Genomic DNA, 15,942 nt, shown 5'->3' with positions numbered 1-15,942 from the left:
ATCAGCCTCTGCTGCTACAACACCGTTCCCCGACCGTTTCTGATACGTTTATTTATGTCAGTTGGAACACGCGTGCGTCAAACATATCGAGATAACGCGAAGTTCTTTATTCGCTCCGCGTATCCGATATTTCACGTAGCCGCGCCCGCGAGAGAGAGGAAAAAAGAATGTTTATTGGAAAACATGAAAAATTGATACACGGACTTAGTAACTCTGGCAACCTGCTAAAACGCATCGACTCGAATGACGTCGAACTCGATCTACTGTCTGTTCGTGAACAGAAAAATTCTATGGGAAATTGCGTTCACATAGAAGGCGCTCACTATCTGTCTCTTCATGGTAATTATTGACGGAGGGATCGCAGTATTGAACGAACATGCCAAGAAATACGAAGAGAGATAATTGCGGGGACAGAGACGCGACCGCAGGTCCAGCCAACTGCATTTGTCGGAATTCCCGCGTTGAAATTGTTCATCATCTCGACTCGGAGGACGTCGCGTGCAACGCGATTCTATTATATAAAATATGCAGCTGCGTCGGTGTCCATTTTCTTCAGCCTCTATCTCTCTCTGTCTCTAAAATGTAAGAGCCTGTGTTTAAGCTTTCTATTCTATTTGTTCAGCCGTCCGCTTCTTTATACGAATACAGTACACTCTCTACTCGATAAGTGTCACAAATATCTAGCTTACAATTGTCCCACAACTATCCCCACTACCGCAGGGTTTACTCTGTCAAGGGTTCCAAATCTCGAGAGGCCTCGGAATACAGTCATCCGCTTCTTTATACGAATACAGTACACTCTCTACTCGATTAGTGTCACAAATATCTAGCTCACAATTGTCACACAACTATCCCCACTACCGCAGGGTTTACTCTGTCAAGGGTTCCAAAGCACGAGAGGCCTCGGAATACAGTCGTCCGCTTCTTTATACGAATACAGTACACTCTCTACTCGATAAGTGTCACAAATATCTAGCTCATAATTGTCCCACAACTATCCCCACTACCGCAGGGTTTACTCTGTCAAGGGTTCCAAATCTCGAGAGGCCTCGGAATACAGTCATCCGCTTCTTTATACGAATACAGTACACTCTCTACTCGATTAGTGTCACAAATATCTAGCTCACAATTGTCACACAACTATCCCCACTACCGCAGGGTATACTCTGTCAAGGGCCCCAAAGCTCGAGAGGCCTCGGAATACAGTCGTCCGCTTCTTTATACGAATACAGTACACTCTCTACTCGATAAGTGTCACAAATATCTAGCTCACAATTGTCCCACAACTATCCCCACTACCGCAGGGTTTACTCTGTCAAGGGTTCCAAATCTCGAGAGGCCTCGGAATACAGTCGTCCGCTTCTTTATACGAATACAGTACACTCTCTACTCGATAAGTGTCACAAATATCTAGCTCACAATTGTCCCACAACTATCCCCACTACCGCAGGGTTTACTCTGTCAAGGGTTCCAAATCTCGAGAGGCCTCGGAATACAGTCGTCCGCTTCTTTATACGAATACAGTACACTCTCTACTCGATTAGTGTCACAAATATCTAGCTCACAATTGTCACACAACTATCCCCACTACCGCAGGGTATACCTCCCGCGAGGGGCCTCGGTGGTCGGGAAGGCTAATCCACTTCTTTTACTTCGCAAATATAGTCTCTACTCGATAAATGTCCCAAATATCTAGCCGATAATTGTCCCAGAACTGTCCCCACTACCACGGGATATACCACCCGAGAGGGGTCTGTCAGGGGCCCCAGATCACGAGAGGCCTCGGAATACAGTCGTCCGCTTCTTTATACGAATACAGTACACTCTCTACTCGATAAATGTCACAAATATCTAGCCTACAATTGTCCCAGAACAGGGGATAGTTTGGCAGTGGATCAAAGAATAGTATCTTCTAGCCGATAATCGTCCCTGGCCAGACCCGCGATTTGGACAATTATCGAGTAGACACATGTATAAGCTCTAATTAATTTTCCAAAATTTGAGTACATCGGAGTTTTTTTGTTGCGAGTGCGGAGGGGGGTTAACGAACGTTTCTATGAAATGAAAGGATAACATTTGCCACGGGACGACAGAGAAATGATAATAAATGCCGGCAGGACGTGCGGAAGCGTGCGTTTTCGAAAGCGGGAATCGCGAAGCGCCGGATAACCACGAAAGTGCCTCATATGTTCGGATTACGAGCTGCTCCCTTTTCATAGCTATTGAGCTGCTTGATCTCGCTGCTTCGCGGACGTGCCTATGGTCCTCGTGGCTGTTTACAAAGTACTCTATAATGGGCATCAGACGCGGGAGACACGTACTCCGCACACGTCGAGCACAAACTTTGGGTCTCTGTTCGGCGCGTTGTGTACACAGGCTCGGGTTATTGCCGCGGTTCCAGCGTTTCTACGATTGTGCATCGTGCCTCTGAATTGACCGACGACACGCAACAGTCGCACGGACCGGAGGATGCACTAGCAACGAGAACGAAACGGTGTCAACATCTTGTTCGCCTGTCAAGGGAGTTCTTAACGTCATCCTTTTTCTTTACAATTTTAATACCACAGTGAATTCTCGATATATGTCAACAACACGGGTCTTGCCAGCGTCGAGCATCGCCCAGGAGACATACCCGAGCCGTGTTATGTTTACTCTCCTCACGGAGTATACCCCGCGGTAGTGGGGATAATTCCGCGACGTTTATCCTCCAGGCCTTGGCGACATATGCATATAGAGAAATCACTATACTATTCTTCGATCCATGCAACTTTACACTCCTCGGGGAGTGTAGGACCGAGGTCTCTCGAGCTTCTTGGCCCCCCTCACGGGGTATGCCCCGTGGTAGTGGGGATAATACCGCGACGTTTATCGTCCAGGCCTTGGCGCCATATATAGAGAGGTCGCTGTACTATTCTTTAACCCACGCGGTCTTACACTCCTCGAACAGTGTAGCACCAAAAGGCCTCTTGAGCTGTGGGGATAATTCCGCGACTTTTATCCTCCAGGCCTTGGCGACATATACATATAGAGAAATCACTATACTATTCTTCGATCCATGCAACTTTGCACTCCTCGGGGAGTGTAGGACCGAGGTCTCTCGAGCTTCTTGGCCCCTCTCACGGGGTATGCCCCGTGGTAGTGGGGATAATACCGCGACGTTTATCGCCCAGGCCTTGGCGCCATATATAGAGAGGTCGCTGTGCTATTCTTTAACCCACGCGGTCTTACACTCCTCGAACAGTGTAGCACCAAGGCCTCTTGAGCAGTGGGGATAATTCCGCGACTTTTATCCTCCAGGCCTTGGCGACATATACATATAGAGAAATCACTATACTATTCTTCGATCCATGCAACTTTACACTCCTCGGGGAGTGTAGGACCGAGGTCTCTCGAGCTTCTTGGCCCCCCTCACGGGGTATGCCCCGTGGTAGTGGGGATAATACCGCGACGTTTATCGCCCAGGCCTTGGCGCCATATATAGAGAGGTCGCTGTACTATTCTTTAACCCACGCGATCTTACACTCCTCGAACCGTGTAGCACCAAGGCCTCTTGAGCTGTGGGGATAATTCCGCGACTTTTATCCTCCAGGCCTTGGCGACATATACATATAGAGAAATCACTATACTATTCTTCGATCCATGCAACTTCACACTCCTCGGGGAGTGTAGGACCGAGGTCTCTCGAGCTTCTTGGCCCCCCTCACGGGGTATGCCCCGTGGTAGTGGGGATAATACCGCGACGTTTATCGCCCAGGCCTTGGCGCCATATATAGAGAGGTCGCTGTACTATTCTTTAACCCACGCGGTCTTACACTCCTCGAAGAGGAGGCCTCTCGAGCTTTGGGGATAATTCCGCGACGTTTATAATCCAGGCCTTGGCGACATATAGAGGAATCACTGTATATCTAGACTGCGGATCTCTGTGCAAAATAAACATTGTCCAAGTCATTTCACAGATGTTAAATAATTATGGATTTCGTCTGTCAATAATTTTAGCAAGTCGAGAACTCGATTCGTTTGATGTCTTTGTAGTTTTATATTTGACCAGCTCTCATTTTTGTCATGTAAACGCATCAAAATTCTTGCCGGTTTTCTTCGTAAATAAATGTCGGTGTCGAATTGCAGCGTGCTGAGCTGGACGTGTAAAAAATCAGCGACGCGCGAAGCAACATTGCACTTTGTTCATTATTTAGCCGTGGCAAGCTGGGCCGCTTATTCTCCGCGGGCAGAATGACGTCGCCGAAGAAAGACATTTCTAGAAAAACGTGTCGGTGCGTGGTTTTCATAAGGGGCCATATTTACGGTGCGTCAAATGGTAACGCTTCGCCGACCGTATTGTGCGAGGGACTTTATTAAAGTCGTACTTGCATATCACTCTCTGTTACACGCTCATACCAGCTGGAACTTCGCGCGGAATTCCTGAATGCGTCTAATTCAAGGAATTCTCCAGCAGGGCGGCCGAGGGGACTTTTATTCGACGGAGCATCCTGTCTGCGAGCCGTGGCAAACAACCGCGTCCTCGAAAAACGAGTGGTTTAACCCTTTGAATTCGAACGACGACTGCGAAAGGCGCTGCTAAACATTACCACGAATCACATTTACACACGCATATCTTTTGAACTTGTGATCTCCTACGATTGAAACCTGGATTTTCGGCATTTTCTCGTCAACATCTACAGGATTGCGTAAGAAAAAGTTAAAAATTTCTGGTTTCCTGAGGTAAAGTTTAACCGTGTTAACGCATTAACTGCCAAATTTTAGAATGAAAGAATGAAACTGAACTGTATGGCGTACCAAATATATTTCTGGCGCCGAGCGGCGTACGTAGAATTCCAAAATCCCCAAATCGGGATCGTGGCAGCTGATGGGTCAATAAATAATCAGAAATGTAAGCGCGGTAAATAGGTAGGTCTCCGGATTAATGTATCGAATTCAGGGTTCCGTTAGAACGGCTTGTAAAACAACAGTTCCCGAACGTGAAGAGATTGTCAAGAGGGTCGCGCCCAGTTTGTTGTTATACGATTGCAGTATCCGGCCAAGAATTGCAATCGAAATATCTCGGAAGATATCCGGGCAGGAATCCGAGATAAACATGAAGGCGTTCCCGAAACTGGTTCGATGATGCTCGCGGAGGAGTCGCGGTCGGATGCAAGGACAAATCTTTGGCATCCTCGGCTCTCGGTTCTAGGCTCTCGGCTCTCGGCCCGAGGGTTCTGTATGCAGCAGGTAGTTCTCGTTATACTCGGCCGTGAGTCATGCTATGCGAACGGTGGCATCGCATTCGCATGCAGGATGCCTCCTCGCAATTTCAAGGGGACCCCGGAGTGGGAGGCTGAATTGCCGACATTGTAAACACGCCTATTAACCCGTGCGCGCGCCCGCGCCCGCGCGCTCGCTCGCTCGCGAGTCAAGAACCATGCGGCCGAGAGCCGAAAGCCGAAAGCCGAAACGTATGCGAGTTACGCGTGTTATCTCTCGCGCTACATACTACTTCCACCACGGAAACACGTGTAACGGCTCTACTTTCGTCACCGACTTTTCTATTCACCACGGAAATCCTCTCCATGCTAATTAACGCCACCACCGTTACAATTATGTGACGCGTTCACAGTTCCAACGTTTACTCAAAGATAGTCTAATTCATACTTTATACAATATTTTGACGGCGAAGGTAGGCTGCGAACAGGAATGATGGTAGCGAATCGAGTTCATTGTGTGTCATTTACAAAATCACAGAGCTGCTCAACACATGCCTATTTGCGGGTGAGGGCGCTCGCCGATGCCCGCGGGCACAGCTACGGGCACAGACATGGGCACAGGTATGGGCACAGGTATGGGCAAGTGACTTAGCGGAGTGGGAACAAGTCACACACCGTTCAGAATTGCAGAATATATCCGGTATGGTCTAGTGGCTAGGATACCTGGCTCTCACCCAGGAGGCTCGGGTTCGATTCCCGGTACCGGAATATAATTTTTTCTTCTCGACAGCTTTGTTTATTTAACGCCCAACATTCCGTATGATGAATCGCGATGACGGAAAATAATTTCGACGTTATTTTTTACAATTATCTGCAATTAAAAAGCCTGCGCTCCCGTGCGATACAGGCGGCAACGGAACCGTCTAGAACGCGACAGTGTCCCTCGTTTTAGCGTTGCCAGTACGAATTCGATCCAGAATGCACGCGATGCAAACTTTGACCCTAAGCCGGGGAAAGAGAGTATTAGAAAGTAGTCGGGGCTCGGGCAGAATGAATCGCGAAGGCAACGAGGTTCGATTCAACGGTACACCGACGGTCACGTTTCTCCACGCCCTGTGATTATTGAATATTTAACGGCGGCCAGCCAGCGCTTAACTTCCGGATTCGACGGCGCGAACCGTAATCGGCTGTGATCGTGCGATTTAACACCGTTCTGAATAGCCTTTGTCCTCAGATTTAGTGTTATCGATCCGACCCGGGTTGCAGTCTTTATAATATACCAATCTCGATCCCATTTCGCGCCGTTTAGTGTCACCGGGGGTGGGGGGGGGGGTGAGGAGGCCTCTGCCCCGATTACCGTTCCAACTCGGCGGGCTATCATCTCGCGCGTAACAGATATTTATCTATTCTAATCGCGGGGTCCCGGTTTAAATACGGCACGCGCGAAAACGCCGGAAATAGCTGGTTGTCGGCGGAGATGCATGCTAAATACCGATTCACCGTTGTAGCGCACATTGTTGCTCGTAGATGTTACCGGCGATCCGTATACTCTCAGCTGCCAACCGTGAACAGCCTATTAACGAAATTCGCAACGGTACAGTACGACGAGGTGCGAAACAGGTAACGCGGGGAACAATGAAGACGCAGACAAAGGGTCAGAACTTTCTCCCGCAAGCCTGGCATATCTCAAGAATCCCTAGGGCGGAGCGTCTGCCCGTACGGGCACCGATTGCCCGGGGTAAACACAGCGGGCAAGGCTGCGCGTATTTGTCACACGCGTCGTCACGGCCACGCGGCAAGCTACAGTTATGCTACTGCCTAGCCTTTGTAGGCTACTCGGGCGCCCTTGCCCGCAAATAGGCATCCTGAGCAGCTGCGCCCTAGAGTGAGGGTGGTCGAGCGAAACGATGACACCGTTGTCCAGATGACCTTGCATCCTGGCAGTCATGTTCTTGCGGATGGCTCGCAGATGTTGTGCAAGGCGTTGCGGGATGGCACAAGTGGGTACTCGAGACTAGGACGCTTTCCCTGGAAAGGATCCTGCGGGAACAGGAATCGAAGGATCGATCCTGCCGAGGACAAGAGGATTCGACACGCGTAATTGGAAACGTATCGTGTAACTTGCGTAGCATCCTCGTGTTGTTATTCTATCCACAAATTCAATTTGTTACGATCAAATTAATGACATTTTAATCCACGGAGAACTCTGAAACAATTCGAAATAATGTGAGAAAAAACAAAATCGAACATCCAATTCGTGTACAGGCAGAAGGGGCACGCGAAGAATGTCACTCATAATCCGGTATGGTCTAGTGGCTAGGATACCTGGCTTTCACCCAGGAGGCTCGGGTTCGATTCCCGGTACCGGAAATTAATTTTTATTACTTTTTTTTTGGCTTTTTACATAGCTACCGATTCTTTGGTTCCTTCAGTTATTAAAACATTATATTATAAATTTTGTACAATGTGAAAAACGACCATTTTTAATGTATTTATGATCACTCTGAGGGTGCACGTTTCCACGGAGAGGTTCGACGAGAATTTCATGAGACCGTTTATTCGGCGTGATAATTGTCCAGACAATTAAAATTCTTACTTGAGAGGAAGAGGTCCTGGAGGGCCTGGGCAGCCTGGCACAGCAGAGCCCATGTTTCGGCAGCGGCTAGACCTGTTCCCCGAAGAGCAAGGACGTCCCCTGCTACGACAGCAAGACCAGATCCTGCGCTTAGGTCGGTTTGCATCCTGCAAAAGAAATACCGCGCGACGATTAGAATGAAACATTCCACCTTCGATACAGTCGCAAATTACAGAACGGCTTAATTACGCGTTAAACTAGTTCTCGGAGCCGGTAAAAATGGCGACAAGAAGCCTAATACCGATTAAAGGAGTTCGCAATTGGTCCCTTCGTTTTGCCCCCGTTTCTCTCCCGTGGCTACAACGACGCCGCATTAATTAATGCTCCGTGTCCTTCCTATGAAAGAACTCGCTAATTACTCCGCTCCCTCCCGGCGTTACAAAATGTTCGTAACCGCTCGCTGGTTCCATAAATCTTGCGGATCGTGCACGCAAGTTGTTTTAAAAATACTCCTCTTGTTCCACCGAAATTTATTATCGCTATCGAATATCCAATTAAAAAACATTCAATGCACTTTGTCCAACGCTTAAAAGGGGGCCGGCAGGCATTTGGCCTTCACTGTCACGCTATGTTACGCTAAATCTCTCGAAATTAAGAGAATCTCTGCGGCAGCCATCTTGTGACGTCATACTTGCCTCAGAAAGCGAGTTTTCTGTCGAATATTACAAATTACTCCGCGATCAGGTAGAAATTCGCAATTTGGGCTCCGGACAGACGTAGATTCGACCTTTAGGAAACACAAGTGACCACTTTTAAACTTCTTGTTGCAATATTGGAGCGTCAATTTGTAAAAATTTTGACCCTTGCAAGTTCATATACGTATGCTGCAGAGAGATTCTCTTAATTTCGAGAGTTTTAGTGTTCGTATCGAAAAAGAGGTTCCATACAGACGTAGCAAAGCCACGTTCAAACACGGTGGTATGCATTTTAAATTGATCAGTTAATTATTTAAGACGTAAAATGTCTAGGAAAAAGGCAAAGCGTGACATAGCGTGACAGTCAAGGCCAAAAGTCTGCTGGCCCCCTTGTAATCGTTTGATCGTTTAATATTTCTCCGTGTCCGGCAGGCTTTTTCGAACGGAGAATCGTATGCGCGCGTAATGAGACCGGCTTTCGCCGGCGGATCTCGTTTAGGCGTTTACGTTTGTTATCGATTTTTCATCCGCGGACAATACGTCGTCGGTGCGAGAGTCTGCGAGAGTCGGTGGGACAAGCTGCGAACAGAGCCTGGCTCCGGTGAAACAAGATTGAGGCAACGTGTCGCCGAGCCGGTCGGGAACAAGCAAATGTAAACAGGCCGGGGCGTGCATATTGGATGTATCGGGCTTGTTGGCCGCACACAGCTTCGATTATTTCGATCTCTTTTGTTCGACGCGTCGCTTCCGCTCCACTTCGTCCTGGGAAGCGTGCAGCCGTTAAACACGACTTCTTAATTAATTCGATCGCGGCTCGATCGAATTTCTAACCAGAATCCCCGGGATCGTTCCCAAACATCCACGGTGCACGCGAATATTCAGAAAGGAAACCCAGTTCTTCAACAATAGATTCGCGAATTTTTTAATTTTTCACTTACGAATGTTCGGATCGTAAACATGCCTCCGTCAGGAATTATTTAACAAACTGATTTCTGTGGGTGTATACCATCGGGCGATCTTTCCTTCTCGGAATATCTGTGCTTAACTCTAAGCTCACCGAGAACTAAAAATTACTATGTGTTCAGAAAGGAAACCCAGTTCTTCAACAATAGATTCGCGAATTTTTTAATTTTTCACTTACGAATATTCGGATCGTGAAGATGCCTCCGTCAGGAATTATGTAACAAACTGATTTCTTTGGGTGTATACCATCGGGCGATCTTTCTTTCTCGGAATATCTGTGCTTAACTCCAGGCTTACCAAAAAATGACTATTTTACATTATAAAAATAACACGAATGAAGCTATAAAAATTTGTAGCAATTTTTTTAATAATACAGTGTTTACTCGATACATGTCCAAAACTCGGGTCCAGTCAGTGACGAGTATCGACCAGGAGATACTATTATTTAGGGGTATACCCCGCGGCAGTGGGGATAGTTCTGGGACTTTTATCGACTAGGCGTTTCGGACATACATAGGGTGTTCATTTGAAAACTTTCCAGCCGAATATCTCGAAAAGTATGAAATATATTGAAACAGTGTAAAACACGAGTCCGAGGATTTCTTGGGTGAAAGAGGGCGGCAGTGTCAGTTTTTTATTTGGGGTGACGTTTTCAAGGTCATCTGAAGGTCAACTTTGTTTTTTCAATCGGAAACCTATATTTTTTACTATGGGATGTTATTGTACGTTAAAAGACCAGCAATTTTCGTAGGACAACTTTTTTATCCGCGCACTAGTTTGGGAGATATTTAAAGAGAAGTAGAGCGAGGCATATTATTGTGTAAAATTCTTTGACGCAAATCGTTCATGTTTTCCAGTTGTACCGTTTGAAAACGAAAATTGTCCTCTATTGATCTCTTGTCTATGTTGTCTGTCTTTCAATATAAGATTCTACTATTTAGTCAAGTGTGAATCACCGTAATAAGAGATACCATATCGTGGTACAATTAATTCTATAAAATGGTGTATTCTTTAGAAGAACGAGTAGAAATAATTTTTATTTACGGAGCTGATGGATGTGACATCTTGATACACATAACATACAATATTACCTCCTGGTCGATATATGTCACTGACTAGACCCGTGTTTTGGACACGTATCGAGCAAACGCTGTATTATTTCGTGTTACTTTTACAATGTAAAATAGCCATTTTTAGTGGCCCGTAAACCAGTGTTGAGCACAGATATTCCGAGATAGAAACCATGCCGATTATTCGCGATCGTCGATACGACGCTGAAGCCAGGAGGACTTTAATAATGCGGGTTTGCCGCGAACTAAGCGGAACGTCCGCAGCAGTCCGCCTGGAAATTTCGCTTTCCGAGGGGACTTTAATTCGGAACTTTTCAACCGATACCGATCATTCTTTATGTGTACGTTTTCAATGCAAACGGCAGAAAGTTATCGGTCGGCTCGGTCTCGGCCCGGGTCTGGGAAAGTTCGGGTCCCGCTATTTGCGGAACGCTCGTCGAAGCGCTTACATCCGAAGTAATTTCCCTCGAACCGAAGGAGGGGCCGAGGAAACTTTCGCGAGGCATTAGTCCTCGCGACAAATATGCACCGCCGCTGGAACTAATTTTTTCCTGCCCTCCGCGATTGTCCATTTTTCACGAACGTCCTCCGTTCGCGCGACGCTAACAACGGAGACTCCTTTCCGACAGCGAATTCACGCGGCTACACGTTACGGTCGCCGGCGCCTATAGTACCGTTCCTTCCCCCGAATAAATTACCGTAACTGCGATCCCCGCGGAACGACAAGGTTCCGCCATTGAAACGAGTATTTTCTCTGCTCATTCACCCCAACGGGAATCTCATTGAAGATTTCGTAGACGATTGTACAGAGGCCGGAGCACGCTCGCCGCCAACGATCGAGACGCAAGACTGTTTAATTAGTGCACAATCCGTTAATGGCGACGGCAGAGTGCCTCGCCTAATTCCGCGAAATTTCATCGGGGAGCGAATCAAACGACACTACGTGACTTCCCGTGGAATTCCTACGGGGACGAACGTAATCGAATGATCGGAGGTGCCGCCGTTGTAATTTTTCCAATACGCATCCGATATTGCGTCGCTGATGGTTATTAAAAAATTATAGGCTGCGAGGCGCGGTATAATGAACGGGCTGAAGTGCATCTGCGCCTCGGTGGTCCGTGTATGTCTCTGGAAAAAAATCGATCTCTCGGTTCCCGTGCATTCTAGCCCGAAGCTGGAAGCTACTACGGTAAAGCCTCGATCTAAGGCGCACGGAGCTACACTGTTTTAGTAGCCTAACGCCACTAGGGGGCGCACCACGCGAGGGACCCAGAAGCTCGAGCTGCCTTCTACGGTTTTCTACGTTCGGCAGGGTCGCAAGAAAATTGTACCCCTACACGATCTAAGTCACGAGGACTGCTTCACCGTATCGCATCAGTAAAATATTAAATCAAGAGGGGAGGACGTTTGACAGCCTACCGAAAGGAAATATTTTATATCCTGGAAGGGAAGTGGGGAAAAAGCGGATTACGTCGTCCTCGCCCTATTTTCTGAATGCGATTGCGTATCAAAATCCAACGTCCGCGACGTGCATAACCTCGCTACGGCGAGGTGTGTAAAAAAATGCTGAAAATTGTTTTTCCCCAGCGAAGAATCGTCCCGTCGACCCAGTTAATGGGCGAGCTTTATTTTTAATTGTTCTCCCGGAGCTGTTCGGGAAAGCTCTCGAGTCATTAGCCAATTTCGAATATTTGCAAGCGACATTCGACTCGATATCGAAGCAAGATTCGTCCCGAGAAATACAGTCCTCGGAGAGATTTAATCAAGCACGTTCCTCTTGGCGAATACCGGGCAACTCGAGGAACTAAGACAGTTCAAAATTAGATCAAGACGTTAGGATTAAGTGTTCGGGGAACTTTCCCCGGTGGAAAAACAGTTTTTAGTGTTCTCGAACTATAGCTCGATTCTTAAAACTTCCCACGGAAGTTTCAGCGTCCGGCGACTTTGGCCGGCTGAATTTCAATTCTGCGAGGGCGAATAGTGGAACATAGTTGTCGGATTTAATGGGTTGATACGCGTCATTGTATACTCGTCAACATACTCGTTGTACATAATTGTGTACTCGTCGTGTAGAATAAAAAATTTTCAATTACTTCAAAAACTGGAAATTTTAATAAGACGAAATAAAAATGGCATTTGGTGGTATGTTTATATTACCAATCTTTACTTTTTAATTTATTTTTTATTTAAAAAAAATTTTTTTTTTACTTTATATTACCAATAAAACTGCTTATTTGGTATTTGTTTTTTAATTTGATTATTCTCTTCGGTATATTGCCCGTACACTGTATTACTTTTTACGAAGTATCATATTTTACTTCACTTTGAAAAATACCACACCGAAATCAACTGAATTTCTCGAAATTATTTTTCTCTTGAATTTTTCCTGTTTATAAATTTCATTATTTTTTGACAATTCTTAAGTTTTTAGTAACGATGAATTTTCTATCGAATAAAAATGTTCTCCTTTCTCATGTTGCTCTACTGTTTTCGTAAAATTTATAACAGGAGCGTTTGCACTTGCGTTTGACAGGTATACTCATTATTGCTTAATTTTAATTCCGCATCCGCCGGGGGATTTTTAGAATTAAATTCCGCAGTTATTCGGTTAAAAAGTATGACAGGCGACCGAGAGAAATTAGCAACGAGGCCTAGCATCTTGCCTCTCGAATATAAAAATCTGTTTAATCAATCATCGATTATTAAATTTCGATATTAAACGAATGAAACATTATAACCAGAGATTGCCGATAATAATTCGATCGGCCGGTAAAACGCGTAATAATTTACGCCAACACCCGATCACGCTTTATAATAAATCAACGAATCATTTCCTTAATTACTCGTTAACTTGTACCGAGCCGATAAGCTGATTAAACAGATGATATCTTCTTGTCGCTGTGTCAGTCGGCGGAGCGAATCAAAAGCCTCCTCGAAATTGATGCAAATGAATTCACGCGTATCCGATGCATTCTGCAATATATTCCTGTCCCGTCGTTTCAGGAATTGATTATAGATTATCTTGTCGGCCTAATTGACGTTCACTAGGCGTTTTAAACTAGCCGATAACGAACCGCACGTGGGCGGCGAGTCAAAACTTTTTCACCTAACGAAACAGGCAGGCACTTGAAATCGAAATACAGTGAATCCTCGATATATGTCAATAACACGAGTCTTGCCAACGTCATATATCGTCGAGGAGACATGTTTGCTCTCCTCGGTGTCCGAGGCCTCTCGAGCTTCGTGGCCCCTCACAGGGTATACTCCGTAGTGGAGATAACTCCGCGACGTTTATATTCCAGGCCTTGGCGACATATACAGAGAAGTCACTGTATCGTTGACAGATATCGAGACTTCACTGTATATGGCCGACGCCGCTCGAGCTTAGTAGCCCCCGCACGAGATATACCCCGTAGTGGCGTTAATTCCGCGACGTTTATCCTCCAGGCCTCGGCGACATATATAGAAAAGTCAATGTATCGTTGACATATATCGAGAATTCACTGTACATGTCCGAGACCTCTCGAGCTCGGGGAATACCCCGTAGTGGGGATAATTCCGCGACGTTTATCCTCCAGGCCTCGGCGATATATATAGAGAAGTGAATGTATCGTTGACATATATCGAGAATTGACTGTATATGTCGGAGACCTCTCGAGCTACGGGGTATACCCCGAAGTAGGGATATTTCCGCTACGTTTATCCTCCAGGCCTCGGCGACATATATGGAGTAATCGCTGTAGTAGGTCGAAAGGGGCGTTCGATCGTTGGAAGTGGCTCGCAAAATGGTGGGATATTAAAAGTGTTACAACGTTGGCGATATGAGGATTTTTCACGGTTTCGGTGTTACAGGAGCCCGGCCCCGTCGGCAGCACGCGTCCGATTATTCGTTTGAAAACCAGCCTTGCTCGACGACAGAGCAAAAGCAATGATATTAGTATCGTCGGAAGCTCGGCATTCTGGAAACCGGTGGAAACCCGCTCACACATTAAATCGGACGAGCCTGCGTCCGTCTGCGTCAGTCAGCAGGAATTTAAATTTCAGCTTGGCCGTGCAGTGACGCGCGCGGTCGACCGTTCGATCCAATATGAAAAATTACCGGACGATCCACGTGTACGCCAAGTTGTCACCAACCTGCTCGTCATTTCATCCGAGACCGATCGGGTCGAATAAAAAAAAAAAAAAAAAAAAGGAAAACCGTCGCGATCCTGTCTTTTACGTCCAAGACGCTTCTCAAGTGAACGAAAAATAGTCTTCCAAAAAATTATTTTCCATTTGCATTTTGACTCGCGCCCCGATACCTTCGAGATACTTCGACGACGCGTAACGCCGCGCGGCTCGTGTCTGTAGGCTCTACAGGAAAATGTCGATAACTTCCCCGGGCGCATGCATAGAATAAACAACTCTCCCCCCTTCCTACGATCCGCCAATATTATGACAACGTTGAGGAAGCTTTACCGTGCCCTTGCCCCGTCTCAGTTCCCGCATGGTTTAATGCTTGCGATTACCTAAGCGAATATATGTAGTCGAAGACGATGGAAAATCTGGCGAAATACTTGCAGTAGGTTAAACTTCACCTCGGGAACCCGGAGATTTTTAACTTTTCTTTATGCGATCCTGTAGATCTTGACGAGAAAATGCCAGAAGTCGAAGTTGTAAGGCGAGGAACTCTCTGGTTCAAAAGTTGCGCTTAAATTTGAACGATTCTAAGCGGTTTTGACGGCTTTTGGAGACTCGTGGGCGTCAGGTTCGTTCATGCGTCCGCTGAATTCTTCTTCTAAATACTATATCCGATTTTTGGGGAAGGGAATGAACGGGTAAAAAAAATGAGAGAGAGAAAGAGTGTCTTACCTTAAACATTGTCGATCGGCGCGTCGAAACGCGGCGGCGTTCTCGACGTAATGATTTCGTGCGGAGCGAAATCATTCGCGCGGGTACCGGGCAGGTAGTACACGAGGCAGGAGACCCCGACGAGGAACAAGAAGAACAGGAACACGAGGTCGAACATCAGCAGGGAGTTCAAGGTCATTAGCTGCATCGTGCGTGTGCAACTGTCTCCACCATAACCGCACGCACGTACACAGCGATGCACGCAAGCGCGCTTTGTCACCCACGCGGACAACTTCGTAACCTTGATTCCCCCGGCAGGATTTTTCAGATGCTCGTATCACTGTACAACCTCGGCGATTGCATTTCACGCGTGCACGTAGATCAACGCTGCGATTATTTGAGTATTGTCGTAGAGATTGCGCTCGCGATTCGAACGTAGCGATCGATACTTGTAAGGTTCGAGATTCTGACAATTTCTAGATTCAAAAATAAAATGAGTATCTCCTTGTATAACCCCCCCCCCCCCCGATATACTTCCGGATGAAATGGTCGAACTTTCAAGACCGGGGTTTCGTCGAGCTGGTCGTGGAACGGGGAAAGCAAAACGGCAA

At 46.7% G+C, this 15,942-nt stretch overlaps 2 non-coding genes across 2 annotated transcripts; both read left to right on the top strand.

Annotated features, from left to right (window-relative positions):
- The first annotated feature begins 5,894 nt into the window (after window positions 1-5,894).
- Trnae-cuc (transfer RNA glutamic acid (anticodon CUC)) lies at window positions 5,895-5,966 on the top strand. Its single transcript has one exon. It is a non-coding gene; the product is annotated as a tRNA-Glu (tRNA).
- Window positions 5,967-7,496: 1,530 nt separating this feature from the next.
- On the top strand, window positions 7,497-7,568 carry Trnae-uuc (transfer RNA glutamic acid (anticodon UUC)). The gene has a single exon. It is a non-coding gene; the product is annotated as a tRNA-Glu (tRNA).
- The last annotated feature ends 8,374 nt before the right edge of the window (window positions 7,569-15,942 follow it).

This window comes from Halictus rubicundus, chromosome 14 (assembly GCF_050948215.1).
Source record: "Halictus rubicundus isolate RS-2024b chromosome 14, iyHalRubi1_principal, whole genome shotgun sequence".
NCBI lineage: Eukaryota > Metazoa > Arthropoda > Insecta > Hymenoptera > Halictidae > Halictus > Halictus rubicundus.
The sequence above is the reverse complement of the archived record's forward strand: the minus strand, read 5'-3'. Positions and strand labels throughout refer to the sequence as shown.